The 16532-nt window shown below is 47.2% G+C and overlaps 1 protein-coding gene across 1 annotated transcript in view; it reads right to left on the reverse strand.

Annotated features, from left to right (window-relative positions):
* The window catches only part of GPRIN3 (GPRIN family member 3), a 395358-nt gene extending 381813 nt beyond the window's left edge, over window positions 1-13545 (reverse strand). The window contains exon 1 of the mRNA XM_069230267.1: window positions 12930-13545. The gene's annotated coding sequence lies outside the window, so the exon portion shown is untranslated. The remainder of the gene's footprint in view (window positions 1-12929) is intronic.
* Window positions 13546-16532: the final 2987 nt, after the last annotated feature.

The following is a 16532-nucleotide window of genomic DNA, read 5'->3' on the forward strand; positions in this document are numbered from 1 at the left end:
GTGGAGGACCTTGAGAGTCAGGGGACAGCTCTGAGAGCGGAGCCCCCCAGGAATGACCCAGGTGAAACCGTTTCTGGTTTGGGGGAAACCCAGACTCTGCCGGATGGGCAGAGGTCGGGAGACCTGCGCCAACCAGACTCTTGTGTGGCCCTTGGGGACGGTGTGTCCCTTGTGGGGGGTGAGAGTGCCCCCCAGGAAGTCCTGGCATGCCAGGCAAAGATTCAACCTCAGGGTGGTGACTCTGGGTTGGATACCCAGGTTCAGAGGTTAAACTCTGACCTGGTGGGAGGTAGATGTGCCTTCCAAGAAGTCCTGCTGTGCCAGGCAATTGTCCAACCTCAGGGTGTTGACTCTGGATTGGATGACCAGGTTCAGAGGTTACACTCTGACCTGGTGGGGGGTAGGTGTGCCCCCCAGAAAGTCCTGGCATGCCAGGCAATTGCCCAACCTCAGGGTGGTGACCCTGGGTTGGGGAACCAGGCTCAGAGGTTAAACTCTGACCTGGTGGGAGGTAGGTGTGCCTCCCTGGAAGTCCTGGCCTGCCAGGCAATGGTTCAACCTCAGGGTGGTGACTCTGGGTTGGCTAACCAGGTTCAGGGGATAAGCTCTGACCTGTTGGGGGGTAGGCGTGCCCCCCAGAAAGTCCTGGTGTACCAGGCAGTGGTCCAACCTCAGAGTGCTGACTCTGGGTTGGATAACCGGGTTCAGAGGTTAAACTCTGACCTGGTGGGGGGTAGGTGTGCCCCCCAGAAAGTCCTGGCGTGCCAGGCAATTGTTCAACCTCAGGGTGGTGACTCTGGGTTGGATACCCAGGTTCAGAGGTTAAACTCTGACCTGGTGGGAGGTAGGTGTGCCTCCCAAGAAGCCCTGCTGTGCCAGGCAATTGTCCAACCTCAGGGTGTTGACTCTGGGTTGGATGACCCGGTTCAGAGGTTAAACTCTGACCTGGTGGGGGGTAGGTGTGCCCCCCAGAAAGTCCTGGCGTGCCAGGCAATTGCCCAACCTCAGGGTGGTGACCCTGGGTTGGGGAACCAGGCTCAGAGGTTAAACTCTGACCTGGTGGGAGGTAGGTGTGCCTCCCAGAAAGTCCTGGTGCGCCAGGCAATTGTTCAACTTCAGGGTGATGACTCTCAGTTGAATGGCCAAGTTCAGAGGTTAAACTCTGACCTGGTGGAGGGTCAGTGTGCCCTCCAGGAAGTCCTGGCGTGCCAGGCAATTGTTCAACTTCAGGGTGGTGACTCTGAGTTGAATGGTCAGGTGCAGAGGCTAAACTCTGACCTGGTGGAGGGTCAGTGTGCCCTCCAGGAAGTCCTGGCGTGCCAGGCAATTGTTCAACTTCAGGGTGGTGACTCTGAGTTGAATGGGCAGGTGCAGAGGTTAAACTCTGACCTGGTGGGGGGTAGGTGTGCCTCCCAGGAAGTCCTGGTTTGCCAGGCAGTGATCCAGTCTGAGGGTACAGACCCTGGGCTGGAAGACCAGGTTCAGGGTGTCCCCCCGGACCTGGAGGGAGGGGCTACTGATAACAGTGCCCCTACCATGTTGTCTTCTGAGGAGGCCACTCCTAGTTGGAGGGTGCTGGACCCCAGAAGGGAGGGCAGGGGGAGGGAAGCCTCACCCCGGGCCCTAGTCCAACCTGAAGGTACAGGCCCCAGGTTGGAGGGCCAGTTGCAGGTTAACAGCCCTGCACTGGTGGAGGAATGGTACAGGGTGACTTCTGTAAGCACCCTGACCATGTTGGACTCTGGGGGTACCGCTCCAGGAGGGAGGGTACAAAGCCCCAGAGGGGAGGACCAGGTTCAGGCTGTCATCCCTGACCTGGTGGAAGGGAGAGTGGTTAAAGGGTGCCCAGCACCTGGGGCTACCGCCCCCCACTCTCCACAGCCACAGTGGTTGGAGAGCTTTGAGAGGCCTGGGGCCTGGCTCTCATCCCTGGCAGCTGTCAGTAATCACTGTGGCTTGCTGTCCGGGTGGACAGAGTTATCCCTGGGGAGGGGACAAGTGTCACACCCCCGGGGTAGAGTGGGCAACACCACTGTGTTGGTCATGGTGGTACTATCCTGCTCCTGGGATACATCTGTGAGCAAAGTAAGGTTAGGTGCTGCACAGATGGGATCCGCAGGTAAGGAGAAAGGTTCCCCATGGGTTGGCTTAGTGGGCCCTGAGAGTATGGACAGAGTGATCCAATTGGAGTCAGGAAGGCGAAGAACTGGAGCATGCCCCTGCTGTTGTGGGCCTGGGTCCTTGTTCTGTCGCCTCAAACAGGGAAGTACATCAGGATAGTGATTGTTCTCCCCTGGCTTTAGGCTGGTAGGGGGTCATGTTGGACCTGGCTTTTTGACAGGGACATCCCCAAACTTTTTGCCTCCTTCCTCCTATTTTTTCTGACCTGTTGTTGTTGGCTTTTGACCTCTGGGCACTTTACCACTGCTAACCAGTGCTAAAGTGCATATGCTCTCTGGGTAAATTGTACTACTGATTGGTTTATCCATGATTGACTATTTAATTTACTTGTAAGTCCCTGGTAGAGTGCACTACATGTGCCTAGGGCAGGTAGATTAAATGCTACTAGTGGGCCTGCAGCACTGGTTGTGCCACCCACCTCAGTAGCTCCTTAACCCTGTCTCAGGCCTGCCATTGCAAGGCCTGTGTGTGCAGTTTCACTGCCACTTCGACTTGGCATTTAAAAGTACTTGCCAAGTCTAGAACTCCCCTTTTACTACATATAAGTCATCCCTAATGTGTGCCCTAGGTAACCCCTAGAGCAGGGTGCGGTGTAGGTAAAAGGCAGGACATATACCTGTGTAGTTATATGTCCTGGTAGTGTGAAACTCCTAAATTCGTTTTTACACTACTATGAGGCCTGCTCCTTTCATAGGCTAACATTAGGGCTGCCCTCATACACTGTTGAAGTGGCAGCTGCTGATCTGAAAGGAGCAGGAAGGTCATATTTAGTATGGCCAGAATGGTAATACAAAATCCTGCTGACTGGTGAAGTCGGATTTAATATTACTATTCAAGAAATGCCACTTTTAGAAAGTGAGCATTTCTTTGCACTAAAATCTTGTTGTGCCCTTCAATCCACGTCTGGCTAGGTTTAGTTGACAGATCCTTGTGCATTCACTCAGACACACCCCAAACACAGGGTACTCAGCCTCACTTGCATACATCTGCATTTTGAATGGGTCTTCCTGGGCTGGGAGGGTGGAGGGCCTGCCCTCACACAAAGGACTGCCACACCCCCTACTGGGACTCTGGCAGACAGGATTGAGCTGAAAGGGAACTTGGTGCATTTCTTAGAGACTCTTTGAAGTCACCCCCACTTCAAAGGCACAACTTAGTATAAAACAGGGCCTCTGCCCTACCTCATCAGACACTTGCTGGAGAAGAAACCTGAACCAGAAACTACATCCTGCCAAGAAGAACTGCCTGGCTGCTCAAAGGACTCACCTGTCTGCTTTCTACAAAGGACTGCAGTCTTGCTGTTGCCCTGCTGCCTTGCTGAACTCTTGTCTGGCTGTGAAAGTGCTCTCCAAGGGCTTGGATAGAGCTTGCCTCCTGTTCCTTGAAGTCTCAGGACCAAAAAGACTTCTTCCTTTCACTTGGACGCTCCGTGCGCCGAAAATTTCGACGCACAGCTTGTTTTGCGGTGAGAAAAACGCCGCACACCGACGCTGATCGACGCGACGCCCTCGGGACGATCGAGACTTCGACGCACAACCTCGCAAGGACAAAGCCGCCCGACTTTCCAGGAGAAATTGACGCGACGCCTACCGTGAGTGCGAAACTTTGACGCACGGCCTCGCAAGGACAACGCCGCCCGACTTCCAAGGAGAAATCGACGCGACGCCTGCCGTGAGACCAAAATTTCGACGCACGGCCTCGCAAGGACAACGCCGCCCGACTTCCAAGGAGAAATCGACGCGACGCCTACCGTGAGATCGAAACTTCGACGCGCAGCCCCGCAGAACGACGCGCAGCCGGAAAACAAGCAGGAGAATCCACGCACAGACCCGGGACATCTGGTAATCCCCGCGATCCACAAAAAGAGACTGTCTGCGCGCCGGAAAACGACGCCCGACTTCCCCGCGTGGAAAAGAACGACGCAAGTCTGTGTGTGCTGAGAGGAAATCGACGCACACACCCCTTTTTCCACGCATCTCTTCTCCTGTGGCCCTCTGAGGAGATTTCCCACCAGAAACCAGGTACTCTGTGCTTGAAAGACACTTTATTGCTTTTTAAAGACTTAAAGACACTTAATATCACTTTTCAGTGATATCTTTACAAATTCGTATTGCAACTTTGATCGTTTTGACCTACAATTACCCAGATAAATATTCTATATTTTTCTAAACATTGTGTGGTGTATTTTTGTGGTGTTATACTATGGTGTTGTATGATTTATTGCACAAATGCTTTACACATTGCCTTTTAAGTTAAGCCTGACTGCTCGTGCCAAGCTACCGGAGGGTGAGCACAGGCTGATTTTGGATTGTGTGTGACTTACCCTGACTAGAGTGAGGGTTCTTGCTTGGACAGAGGGCAACCTGACTGCCAGCCAAAAACCCCATTTCTAACATTACTGTATTAAAATTAGGAAACTTTTTGATGACTGAGAAGATGGTTAGGCTGAGTAAACAGATATGGAAGGGGATACTGTAAGTATCCAGGAGTTTTTCTCCTTTACTACTAGCCTTCTCCAAAATATACTGTGTGTCAAGTTACTTAAAACCAATACATCTGCTTACATTTCTAACCCTCTAATTATGTACCTGCACTAACATCCCAGTGCTCATTGTTTGCAGCTGACTACTCAGCAAAGGCTTTAAATTCAACAGATCTACTCCAACAAAATGGCAATCAGGAGTACCACTTTTGTCTTGAAAACAAAACGTTAGTGCTCTCATTGTTCATTTGAACTCTGTGGCCATACTGCAGTTGATTACTAGGGTTTTAACTGACAAACTGATGCTGGTGTTGGAAGTATAGGTTTCACCCTGCAAGGCAGAATGTTTTACTGTACTAGATGAGGAAGATATTTGAGAACTGATAGAAAATGTGTCCTCATTTTAGATTTCAAGAGCAGTAACCATCATTTCTTCCACAAAACAACCCCCCTCATTTTGTTAATTTACGGCAGTACATTCTTTAGAAAATTCCTTTCAGTTTTAAACCTTTAATTACATCAAGATGATGTTCAGGCGTGCCACACTTTTGTCATAAATACGGAATGTTAACACTCTAGTTGTTCAATTGAACTCTGTGATGATGCTGCGATTGATCACTAGAGCGTTAGCCGTCAGACTGCTGCTGGTGCTGGAACTACATTTCAGTCTGCATGTCAGATTGTTTTATTGACATATTTGAGGTAGATATATGATAACTCATACAAAAGTGTCCTAAGTTTAGCTTTCTAGAGCATTAACTATAATTTATAGGAAAAAAGAAACCCCTTGTTTCTTCATTTACTGCAGTATCCTCTACAGGAAATTATTTCTGTTTTACAGCTTTAATTCCATCAAGATTGCATTCAGGTGTGCCACACTTTTGTCATAAATGCAGAATGTTGACTAGCATCCTGTTTGTTAAATAGAGTACTGTGGAAAGCTGCAGTACAACACTGAGCAACCGCCTTACTAGCTGCTGCTGCTCTTGGCAGTACGTGTTTTACTCAGAGTATCAGACTTTATTCTCACAGGGCTGAGGAAGCTAGTCAGATTTTAGATTGTGGAGCACCTTCTTTGGTCTCTATGACAAAATAATGACAGAAAACAGTTTTCTCTCAAACATAGTTCATCAAATCCCAGCAGAGCTGCAGCATTTTTCACAGGGTAAAATCATCCGAGAACTCACAAGAATTCATAAAATGAGCAAAAGCACACCAACAAAGTATTTGCATTGTGACTACAATCTGTTTCAATCCTTTTTTGTGCTCCATTTCTGTGACCCTGAAAATCTGACATTCACTCAATACACATCATTAGGAGCCATGTTCTGAGCACTGTAATAGCTGCCTCAACATGTTGTTCATGTTGTGGCCAGCCAATTAAAAGGGATCATGTGCACCGTTGGCCACTTGGTTGCAAGTTGTGCTCACCCTGCCCTACGATTTTTAATTTAATTTTAAGGATACAAGGGCCATCTCCTTGTGACCTATAATGACTACCACAACATATTGTTCATGTTGTGCCCAGAAAATCTGAATTCTGGACACAAATGGTCCTGATATTCCTATATTTTAAACCTTTCCAAGATCAACCCGAGCCCCTCTTTAAATGCTAATTTTTACAAAATGACTGAAGATATTCACACCAAATCACAAAAAAGCACACTTTCTGTACAAAGATCTAACTTTTGCCAAAGTTTGAGGTAATTCCCTCTAGCCATTTTTTCTATATCAGAAAGAAAATGTTCCTATTGAAATTAACACGCAAAGTTGCACTTTTGGAACCCCACTTCTTCTTGGCCCATCTTCATGGATCAGCACAAAACCTTCCAAAAAGGAGCTGAGGTGGATGAACTTTTTTGGAAAAGATTTACACAGATTCATGAAACTGCACCAAAGTTAACAATGAACTACAACTATACACTGGTGGCAGCATCACACTTACTCCAGGGGCTTCAGCCGGACTCTGCTCCTATTTTCCAGTTCCCATAACTTCTGACTGTTATGGAAACTGGTAAGTGGGAGCAGTGGTCTGCGAGGTGCAGTCAGTCTGTAACATCCTATGAGCTAAAAAGCGCTCTCGCTAAATATGTGAACAGGCAGAGCGTTTAGCAACATAAGTATCAGGAATTTCTGGGAGGGTAAAGTGTGAATGTGTGCATGGAGTGAAAGCATGCTCTATGCGTCTGAGTATAATTCAGAGAATCTGACTGAACTGATTGAGACATTCCTCAGGAATCTTGACGGCCCTGATGACAGATTGGTAATCCAGTTCATACCTGGCTGAAACATACAGAGCAGTTGGATGTAGGAGTACAAACATACTCCAATTATATCCTGGTGTTTTTAATCTGCTAGGGTGCCCTTGGAATAAAAAAAAAACATACCAACAAGGGTATTACGCACGGGCATTTTACACTTTTCTCAGGATCCCATTAAAAATGCATTTTAGTAATTTGAAGGTGTTCTGCCCGAGTGAGATTGAGCCCACCCAGTGCTACTGGCTGCCGTGGTTGAGGATTCACTGATGAAGCATGCCTCCCGTTATTGTTGGGTGAGAGTCCTTTTAAAAAAGGATATTGTTTCCTTCTTTAAAGCAGGAAATGGGAATGAAGTTATCCTGTCAGGAAAGGTAGGCATATTCCCTATTAGAGGTGGGTGATTCCCAGTGGAAGAGGATGCCTCCCCCCCTCTTTTATAGTGCCATCCCATTTTCAACCTAACCATTTGCCAATCAGTTTTGACCCTTTTCCCCAGTGTGTGTCTCTTAAGGCACTGTGGAATGCACCTCTTATAACAACCGCAGGTGTGAAAATCCTAATCTGGTACCCAATTCACATTCAAACAAAAAAGGAAATGGAAAGAACCATCAGATTACAGAGCTAATATCGCTAGAAGCTCATGAACCCATACCTGAGAAACGAATTTGAAGGGCTACCAATACCCTCCACACAAGAGCAATGGACACTCCCAACTACCACACTCTTGATGTCATGTAACCTATTGTCCGAAGATGAGCACCCTAAATTTTGAATCCCTTATATAGGGGCATGCAGATATTGAGAACAAAATATCGATTCCAAAATATCAAAAGGGAAGCTAGTATACATTTGTGTTGGACTTTTGCTTATGCAGGGTCATCCCCAGTCTTTTTTTGCCTCCTGCCTCCTATTTTTTTCTGACCTGTTGCTGTTGGCTTTTCAACTCTGAGCACTTTACCACTGCTAACCAGTGCTAAAGTGCATATGCTCTCCTGTTTAAATTGTATGTAAGTGGTTTATCCATGATTGGCATATTTGAATTACTAGTAAGTCCCTAGTAAGGTGCACTAGAGGTGCCAGGGCCTGTAAATCAAATGCTACTAGTGGGCCTGCAGCACTGGTTGTGCCACCCACATAAGTAGCTCTGTAATCATGTCTCAGACCTGCCACTGCAGTGTCTGTATGTGTAATTTTACACTGTAAATTCGACTTGGCAAGTGTACCCACTTGCCAGGTCTAAACCTTCCCTTTCCTTACCTGTAAGGCACCCCTAAGGTAGGCCCTAGGTAGCCCCAAGGGCAGGGTGCAGTGTATGGATAAGGTAGGACATATAGTAATGTGGTTTATATGTCCTAACAGTGAAATACTGCCAATTTCGTTTTCACTGTTGCAAGGTCTGTCTCTCTCATAGGATAATATGGGGGCTACCTTTAAATATGATTAAAGTGTAGATTCCCCTAGAGAGTAGATGGACATGTGGAGTTTGGGATCCCTGAACTCACAATTTAAAAATACATCTTTTAGTAAAGTTGATTTTAAGATTGTGAGTTTGGAAATGCCACTTTTAGAAAGTGAGCATTTTCTTGCTTAAACCATTCTGTGACTCTGCCTTGTTTGTGGATTCCCTGTCTGGGTCAGTTTGACAGTTGGGTTGTTTTTCACCTCACACCAGACAGTGACACAAAGGGAGCTGGGGTGTAATCTGCATTTCCTGATTAGCCATCTCTGCTAGGAGGGAGGGGTGGAGTGGTCACTCTCATCTGAAAGGACTGTGCCTGCCTCTGACAATGCTGTCTCCAACCCCCTGGTGTGTGTCTGAGGCCTTGCCTGGGCAAGGCAGGATTTCACAAGAAGGTGTGAGTCCCCTTTGAAGGAAGGTGACTTCAAAGACTAAAATGGGTATAAGAAGGGCACCCAAACTTACAAACTTTAGAAACACTTCTGGAACCAAGGGGAACCTCTGCCTGGAGAAGAGCTGATAGCTGAGGAAAACGTGCTGCCCTGCCTGTGACTGTGCTTTGTGGAGCTTTCCTGCAGTGCTGCTTCTGCCAGAGTAAGAGGGCAAAGACTGGACTTTGTGTGCCTTCCATCTTGAAGAAGAAATCTCCAAGGGCTTGATGTAGAGCTTGCCTCCTGTTATTGAAGTCTCAGGGATAGCAAAGACTTCTTCCTGCCAGCACCTGGAGTCTCTGGAGAGACCCCTACTCTGCTCTGTGGTGCCCTTCCAGTTCCTGGGACCCTGAAAGGAGAGGCTGGCAGCCTAAGGACAAAAATACACGCACCGAGCGCCGTGCGGAGAAAAGATCGACGCGAATCCGATCGCGGCTGAGAAAACGACGCGACGCCGGTTCCGCAGCTGAGAAACGACGCCGCAGGAAACGCGACCGAAAAACCGACGCCCGGAGCAGGAGAAACGACGCGCAGCATCGCTGACGGAGGCTGAGAGATCGCACCCTGCGCCGCGGGACTTTCGGATCGTCGTGTGGCTGGCTTTTTCAACACGCACCGCCGTGCCGAGTGGTTTTCGACGCACACAGCCGTGCAGGGTTACTTTCGACGCACACCGCCCGTGCGGGGTTATTTTTGACGCAAACCAGGTACATTTACACGCTAGCAGCGCTAGTGTGTTGTTACAACTACCTAAAGACTCTTTTTATTTTAAACCTTTAAAAAAATCATAACTTGACTTGTGTATGTTGGATTTTTGTCGTTTTGGTCTTGTTTTGTCTAGATAAATATTTCCTATTTTTCTAAACTGGTGTTGTGTCATTTGGTAGTGTTTTCATTGAGTTACTGTGTGTGTTGGTACAAATACTTTACGCCCAGCACTCTGAGGTTAAGCCTACTGCTCTGCCAAGCTACCAAGGGGGTAAGCAGGGGTTAGCTGAGGGTGATTCTCTTTTATCCTAACTAGAGTGAGGGTCCTTGCTTGAACAGGGGGTAACCTGACTGTCAACCAGAGACCCCATTTCTAACAATTTGCTATACCTAAATCCACATGCATGTACTTTGGTGATATATATTTATATATTTCTTCAAACTATGTAGATGTGGAGTTGGGAATAGTGAATCTATACTTATGTATACACACTTAACTTTTTACATTTTGTCCCCCAATATTCTCTCCGTGATATATTTGTGTGTCAACATTCTTGGGCTTGATATTCAGTAGTACAACGTCGTCCAAAGAATTGATCCTTTGGCCGTTTAAGCCTATTTCCTAGGCATTAGTGCAGAAACCCAAGCAATTCCGACAGCATTCAGCCTAATGGAGCTTCAGTCAAACGGACGAGCAGTGGGGCCCACAAATGGTCATGCCTGTGATTTAGGATGACTCGTTGAGACAAACAAAAAGTGATGGATGGAATGTTAGAATTAAGCTCAGCGTCTGGGTCCAGTAGCAGTTCACTGTTATGTCCCTCACTGTTGCAGGGCAACAGGGACCAACCAAATGCAAAATCAATCACAATTCTGCTCCAAAAGTGCCAGTTCAAGCCGAACCACCAAGCTTTAAAACTTCTGTATGGGGGTACTAGCAACCCCAGTCCTGTTCCTGCCTTGTATGACCCCATCAGTGAATGACAATTTGAGCACTGTGCCAAGGACAGCACAGGACAATGTCCTCACTCAACATATTGGTCAACTTGAAGTGGCTTACAGAGAGAAAACAAAAGTGTGGATGGAACACTTTAATTGACTAGAGCCTCTGGAAAGGTGGGTGGCTTCCCTATTTATTTATTTTTTGCTCACTGAGTTACCAAAGAGAGTGCGAAAACCAAGGGCCATATGTATAGACACATTTTCTCATTGACACAGAATGGGCAAAACCCTTTGATACATATGGCCCCAAAAGTCTTGGCCCTTCCATAGGACTCAAGCTGCTATTCACTGCTGTGGCCTATCAAGGCAGAATTGTGTTTCCTTCAGAGGGAGTGTGGCCTAACAGCTCGTGATTGAGTATACAACCTCTAGAAGATAATGGTAAGAAATCTTCCAGTGAAAGGGAAGGCTTGTAGAAATGCCTTGGGCGGGGAGAAGCTCCAAGGGTGTGGGATCTCCATGAGGATAGAAAAAGTAACCGAGCACATCGGTAAACCTATGGCGGCCAGCGATCCTTGATTAAGGAGCAGGTAACACCAGTACTGTGAATGAGTTATAATGACTCCAGGAGTGGAGGTGTAAGAAGAGGGGTGCTACTCCTACGGATAGGAGGGAGAGTCTACGGGTGGAGATAAGTCACAAGTGGACTGCAGAGGCAAAGGGCACTTCATGGACTCATAATGTGAGCCTGGGCAAATTGCTTATTTTCATGTGCCTAATGTAATCCATCTGTCAAAAAGACTGCCTAAAAGGAGGTAAATGCCAATCTAAAGTACTTTGCACATGAGTGGATATTTGGAGTATGTGTTTATTTCGTGGCTTTTGCTATCTCTTAAATAAATAAGAAGTGTCACTAGTAACAAACCAACGGCCTATCCGTACAAAAACTGGAAATATAAAAGACTGAGACAGCTATTTGGGAAATCAGGTATATGTGGCCTCCACAATCGACACATATTCCTGTGTCAGAAAGGTGAACCAACTGAGTTGATCTGCCATCTGGTCCTGTGGAGCAGATTCGGGGCAGCATGAATCAGAACGGTATATGCAACTACACAACTGAACCCCAAGAACGAATGCTACTACAAAAAAACGAGCATTTGCGCTGTTGGTAGTATCAGTAACACAGTCATGAGGGCCGGTGTTTCCTACCTTTTGCATTCAGGACGGTGAGAGAGAAGTTGGGGGGGGGGGGGGGTCATTCAAACCCCCTTAGCAAGGTCAGCCATCAGGTGAAATCAGTGCACAGGTTTTATGAAAAGGCGAGCCCATTGATTAGTTAGTGGAAGTCGCATAATCCATGCACGCACTCAGTCTCGATTTAAACACTGGATGTGTACACGTGTGTGCGTGTGCATTCTTTGTGCGGACAGACCTTTCATAGCATTTTTTCACAGCACGGTGTTACTCTTTTCAAGTCAGGTCTCGGAATTAAGAATTTAATAGAGTAGCAGATCGTTCTACGATGCAAGCAATTGGAAAGATAAATTCTGATACAGACAGTGGCTGAAGCCGAATCCCAATGCAGCAACAGCCACCAGACCTGCTAAGGAGATCCAGCGACAGCCCATGAATTGCTATGGTATGCCCACGACAACACCCACCTCCCACACGACGAATTCCATCTCCTCATAGGGGACATGCCCTGTCAGACCAATGGGAGGAGGGGACAGGTCAGCCCTCCGCTCCCAGGGCCCATCACTGAAGGCGGTGCAATATTACAACTCTCAGAAAATGCAAAGCGTGTGTGTGTGTGAGAGAGAGGGGGGGCGGGTTGCGTCTCTGTAGTAACAGGACACAACGCAGTTCTGCGTTTGTAGACCAGGTGGGTCGTCTACCCCCCTCCGGGTTACTACGCATTCCTAGTACAGATTTCCACCAGTGTAGATCCTGCGGAAGGTCGGAGGGGAGCTGGGTGGGGTTGGGGGGGCGGGGTGTTGGGAAAGGGTTAAGGAGGACAGGCAACAACGTGTACTAAAAGCACCGCAGCCGGGAAAGAGGAGAGGGGGCGGGTGAGCAGCGAGTAACGGTGCTGCACCAGCACCCCCTCTCCCCTGCAGACGGCTGCGTGTGGCCAGGAGAGGGGGCCAATACTGCCCTTCCCCTGTTCCCTAAAGGAGCTTCCGGTAGTATGACCTATTATACATATGAACCAGAAGGGCCTCCTTGGTGCGTGCCATTATTTGGTGGTAGGGGTGGAAATGGGTGTGTGTGTAAGCAGGCCTTTCTACCGAAAGGTGACACGCACAAATATCTCTGAGGAAGGAAAGGGTGACGACGACCCCCCCCCCCCCCCCCCCTCCCCTCCGGTGACGGTAATGCACGTAAATGCGAGTATGGGAGAGCTTCTAGACAAGCATGTGTATCAAGAATGGAATGGTCGGATTATCTGGAAGTGTCCTTACTTTCCAGGTGCCAAGAAGAGCTGGTACTTCTCGGTGTAGCTCTCGGTGGTCCCCAAGCCGAGTGTCCTGCGTTAGTGATGACGTCGAGAGTCAGGCAGGTGCGTGCCAGGTACGAAGCTGGGCAGAAATAGCAAGGCGCCAGGGAGGGCTGCTCCTCTGCCCTGCGCGGTGCTTCCTGGAGTGCGGCTCTCTCCTCCTGCCGCCCCCCCTGCCTTCTCCTCTCACTCCTGCTTTGCAATTCAAGGCACGCAGTTTTTTCCCATTGTTTTTTCCCTGGTGTTATCTGAATTCACAGCACAAAACGGATGAAGGCCAATCACCAGAGATCCTCGCCTCGAAGCAATAACAGGGCAAGAACAAAAAAATCACAAGAACTCTCCAGCAGTTAAAAAACATAAAAATAAAAGTGTAAGATCCAGTCGTCCGTTTGATCACCTTCGTCTCTTTAGAGAGTGAAATGAATTGAGCATCAGTGCGTGCTTCTTGGGTAAGAGCAGCAGGCGCATATCTTGTCTCTCCCGCTATGATCCATGCATCCCTTTACAGTGCACAGCTAGGTAGAGCTCCTGTCAGGTGCGTTTTCCGTCCAGGACGTGCCCTCTCCTCCCCCGTCTACGAGTATTAGAACGAATAACTATGCGAGCATGCAGGGAGGATGCGCCACTCTCTGTCCCACACCCCCATCTAGCGGAACGTCACTTTACTGAAATTCTCCTCTAGTCCCCGAGGCCCAAACATCCCTTCAACATCACCGACATCTGCACAGCTTTATACGTGCCTGCTATGCCTCTGAATGACAGAGAGCACACTGAAAAACACTGCTACTCTCCGAAAGCTTCAGGAATTCAGACTAGGGCTGAGCTCGTTAACTATTTTTAACTCGATAAATGAAGGAAGCAAATTACTTCATCAAAAAGTTAGGAAGAGGTTATGGTAGGCTTATCAAAATGCAATATATTTGACGATCGTCCGACCGCATATTAGTTATTTTTTTAAATGACGCAAACGTTTCCCTGTCCCATTTGCGAAATAACAAGACACGTTTGTTTTATGTTATTTTAGTTTTCCCTTCATAGAAATATATAACTACCACCCTTCGCTCTATTATAACGAGGCCACAAGTGCTTGTTATAATGCCGGGTGTCATATTTTCTCGAACTGTCTCAACTGCTGTTTTTTCTGATGAAATAACATCTGTTCCTCCTTTATGTCTTCTGCTGTACGTATGAAAACAGAGGCTGTCACCCACGTTTTATACACAGCACCTCCTTTTTTGTTAATCTATTGTTTTATAATACTGATTATTTTGTTGCCTCTGGTACATCAGAAAGGTAAAAATCAGTGCCACGCGTTCCGAGAAATAAGGTTTATGGAGAAGATGGCGCATTTTACTTGATTAATGGAATTCATAAACGTATGTTAAGTAGAGCTTTAAGGGGGGAGGTAAACAAGGCAGGGGGTGGGCTATAAAAGGGCGTGGCCTAATTAACTAATTCGGAACCCTTTATAAGATGTCACAAAGGGTGTGGTTTGAAACATATAAACTAAAATCCTGTGCTTCCCTAGCATGCCAAACCACCAGTGTATTTGTGTCTCTGGGTGTAATAGTTAAAGGTTATTGGTAGGCTGAGATTTTGTTGCTGGCTCTTTGAAGGATTACGTTCTGTAAACAATATGTCGTGAAGTCATAAAATAAATTAAATTCCACAGTTCTGGATCTAAAAAGTGTCAATCACCCTCCATTTTTTGTGCAACAAACTGTGGGCCGTATTTATACTCCGTTTGCGCCGAATTTGCGTCGTTTTTTTCGACGCAAATTCGACGCTAAACTAACGCCAACTAACGCCATATTTATACTATGGCGTTAGAGGCGTATAGCGCCAAAGTTCCCGGAATGTGCGTCATTTTTTAGCGTGAACCCCTTCCTTGCGTTAATGATATGCAAGGGAGGCGTTCCCGTCTAAAAAATGACTCCCAGGCCTTTACGTGGTATTTATACTCCCGGGCAAAAGAGACGCCCGGGAGTGGGCGTGGCTAAAAACGGCGCATTTGCGCCGCTTTTTAACGCCTGGTTCAGGCATGGCGTTAAGGGACAAGTGGGCTCAAAATGAGCCCAGAGTGCCCTCCCCTGCCCCCAGGGACCCCCCCTGCCACCCTTGCCCACCCCAGGAGGACACCCAAGGACGGAGGGACCCACCCCAGGGACATTCAGGTAAGTTCAGGTAAGTATTTTTTTATTTTTTTTTTATAATTTTTTTTGGCATAGGGGGGCCTGATTTGTGCCCCCCTACATGCCACTATGCCCAATGACCATGCCCAGGGGACAGAAGTCCCCTGGGCATGGCCATTGGGCAAGGGGGCATGACTCCTATCTTTACAATGATAGGAGTCATGTTGATGGGGGATGGGCGTCGAAAAATAATGGCGCAAGTCGGGTTACGACGATTTTTTCGACGTAACCTGACTTGCCCCATTTTAAGACGCCCATGCGCCATTTTCCCCCTACGCCGGCGCTGCCTGGTGTACGTGGTTTTTCTCGCGCACACCAGGCAGCGCCGGTCTGCTTGCGCCGGCTAACGCCATTCAATAAATACGGCGCCCGCATGGCGCTTCAGAATGGCGTTAGCCGGCGCAAAACTTTTTGACGCTAAACTGCGTTAGCGCAGTTTAGCGTCAAAAAGTATAAATATGGGCCTGTGTTTGCAATCACCATGTAGGTTCGAGCCTGATAAGCCTTTGTCCTCAATCAGAGACGAGAATGTAAACTGAGTTGTGCTGTGGTCTGTATGTACTGTGACTCAACAAGTGTTCCTCCTTATGTGTAACCCTTGTTTCATTTTCTTAATAAAAATCCAGAAGAGCATATCCTGAACAGGATCAGGTAGAGAACAGATTCAGGCTTACATTTATACTTTTTTAGCGCCGCATTTGCGTCATTTTTTAAGCTAAAGCGGCGCAAAGTTACAAAATACAATTGTATTTTGTAAATTTGCGTCGCCTTAGATTTGCAGATGAAAGACCATTTAAACAGAATAATAACATTGTCAGGTGCTCTCATGGGTGTCTAATCACATACATATTTGCAGGTTCTGCATTTCTTATTTTTTCAACATTTGCTGCTCATGTCTGCTGTTAGTGTTATTGTTGTTGGTTATTCGCTATTAACAAGGAAGGCTGAGAAGTTCTTTATTTGCAGTTTTAGATAGCATAGTGCCTATTTTACCACGGTGCTATTCTTATTCTTAAAACAGATGCGTAGCTTCATCCCATTTTTAAATTAGGCTTACAGCTGTGTCGCACGCAATGGCACAGGGCACACAGCAGATTGTTTTCTTCAATCTTTACCAAAGTGTCATCTTTTGTGGGTATTTACATGGTCCAGTCTATGTAACCTTGATGACTGAATCATTTCCATAGGGAAGAGAGATGTTTATCGTTCATTTTTGTTTCTGAAAATATTCTGCAGTGTATGATGGCATTTTTGAAGATAGCACGAGCTTTAGTGTGAGTTGAAAACTGAAGTGGACAGCAGGTTTATTGTATTCGTTGGGTCTCCAAAATATTTTTTATTGAAGGAAAGTTACTTTTAAAATCAGCATGGAA

The sequence above is a fragment of the Pleurodeles waltl genome, chromosome 1_1, assembly GCF_031143425.1.
Source record: "Pleurodeles waltl isolate 20211129_DDA chromosome 1_1, aPleWal1.hap1.20221129, whole genome shotgun sequence".
Lineage (NCBI taxonomy): Eukaryota > Metazoa > Chordata > Amphibia > Caudata > Salamandridae > Pleurodeles > Pleurodeles waltl.